Genomic DNA, 1,729 nt, shown 5'->3' on the forward strand with positions numbered 1-1,729 from the left:
TTTCTAGGTACAAAACATGCATTCAAAAGTCAGAGCCATTCCACTGGCAAGGGCTGGGAGCTGCTCGGAGCCGGCCAGCTGCCCCAGTTCTGATTCCCAGCGCTGTCCCAGCCCTGCTCTCTGCATGTTGTGCAGACACTCGCACCGAGGATGCATCACCCGGCCAGCCCCGCCCGGGGGCTGCATCCCGCGGGCCACATCACAGCCCCGAGGCTGCTGGAACCGCTGCAAAGCTGCCGGTCCCGCATCCATCTGCTCCCGCGTCGCTCCTCTGGAGCGGGGAGCTCGCGTTTAACGACCGCGTGTGTTTTCGCTCAAGCATTACATCACCTGGCAACGCCAGCGGGACGGACGGACGGACGGACGGGGCCAGCCCGGCTGCGCTGTCCCTGCCGATGCTCGTCCCCTCTCTCGTGCCCCGTGTCCCCAGCCCGCAGCCCTTTGCCCTGTGCAGGTGAACAGAAAATCCGCCTCCATGCAGAGCCCACCGAGGGGCTCATGCGCAGCCCCCCTCCCCATCTCCCTGCCGTGTCCCAGCGCCGGGTGTGGAGGGCAAAGCGCTCCGTAATTTCCACCTCCCGGAATTCCTGCGGCCGTAGCAATCAGCGCTTTCCCTAAAATAAAGCGGGAGCTGAGATAAGCCAGCCAGGCGGGCTCCGGAGGGCCGGCCCCGAGCGTGGATTGAGCTCACACTTCTTTCAGCGGGCAGCCAGGTCGGGCCTTGCACCTCGCGCAGCCGGGCAGGAACTGGGTGGGTTTGCTGATAATTTGCTGCCAGTTTCCGCAGCGGTGGAAGGAGCTTGGGGAGTGGGGGGATGCTGACAGGGAGCCCTGCGGGCCGGGGGTGCAGACAGGGCATTTCCGTGCTCGTGCTCCCGCTCCCAGCAGATTGGGGCTCACGAGGAGTCGGGTACTGGGGCAAGCAGCGTCTCGAACCCTCGGCACAGGGGAAAGGGGCAGTGTTGCACCTGCAGTGGAGAGGGTGGTTTTGCATTCCTTGCCCTTCATCCACACAGCAGATTCTCTTTCACATCCACACACATTCTCCCCTTCCACTCTGCTCCCACCTGCAATGTCTGTCCAGCTCTGGGGTCCCCAGCATAAGAAGGACGTGGAGCTGCTGGAGCGAGTCCAGAGGAGTCCACAGAGATCCTCTGAGGGCTGGAGCCCCTCTGCACTGGAGCCAAGCTGGGGGAGCTGGGGGTGCTCACCTGGAGAGGAGAAGGCTCCAGGGAGAGCTCCGAGCCCCTTGCAGGGCCTGAAGGGGCTCCAGGAGAGCTGCAGAGGGACTGGGGACAAGGGCTGGAGGGACAGGACCCAGGGAATGGCTTCCCAGTGCCAGAGGGCAGGGCTGGATGGGATCTTGGGAAGGAATTGTTCCCTGGGAGGGTGGGCAGGCCCTGGCACAGGGTGCCCAGAGCAGCTGGGGCTGCCCCTGGATCCCTGGCAGTGCCCAAGGCCAGGCTGGACATTGGGGCTGGGAGCAGCCTGGGACAGTGGGAGGTGTCCCTGCCATGGCAGGGGGGGTGGAATGAGATGGTCTTGAAGGTCCCTTCCGACTCAAACTGTTCCATGATCCTGTGATTCATCCCCCCATTTAACCCAGCTGCCCCCCAAGACCTGTCCAGAGACACCCCCCGAAAAGGGGGATGAGGAGTTCAGTGGGGACACGCAGGGCCCGGGTTTGGGCTCGGAGCTGATGGAACCCCTGAAGGGGCTGGGGCTGGAA

The sequence above is a fragment of the Corvus brachyrhynchos genome, unplaced genomic scaffold (assembly GCF_000691975.1).
Source record: "Corvus brachyrhynchos isolate BGI_N302 unplaced genomic scaffold, ASM69197v1 scaffold15, whole genome shotgun sequence".
Lineage (NCBI taxonomy): Eukaryota > Metazoa > Chordata > Aves > Passeriformes > Corvidae > Corvus > Corvus brachyrhynchos.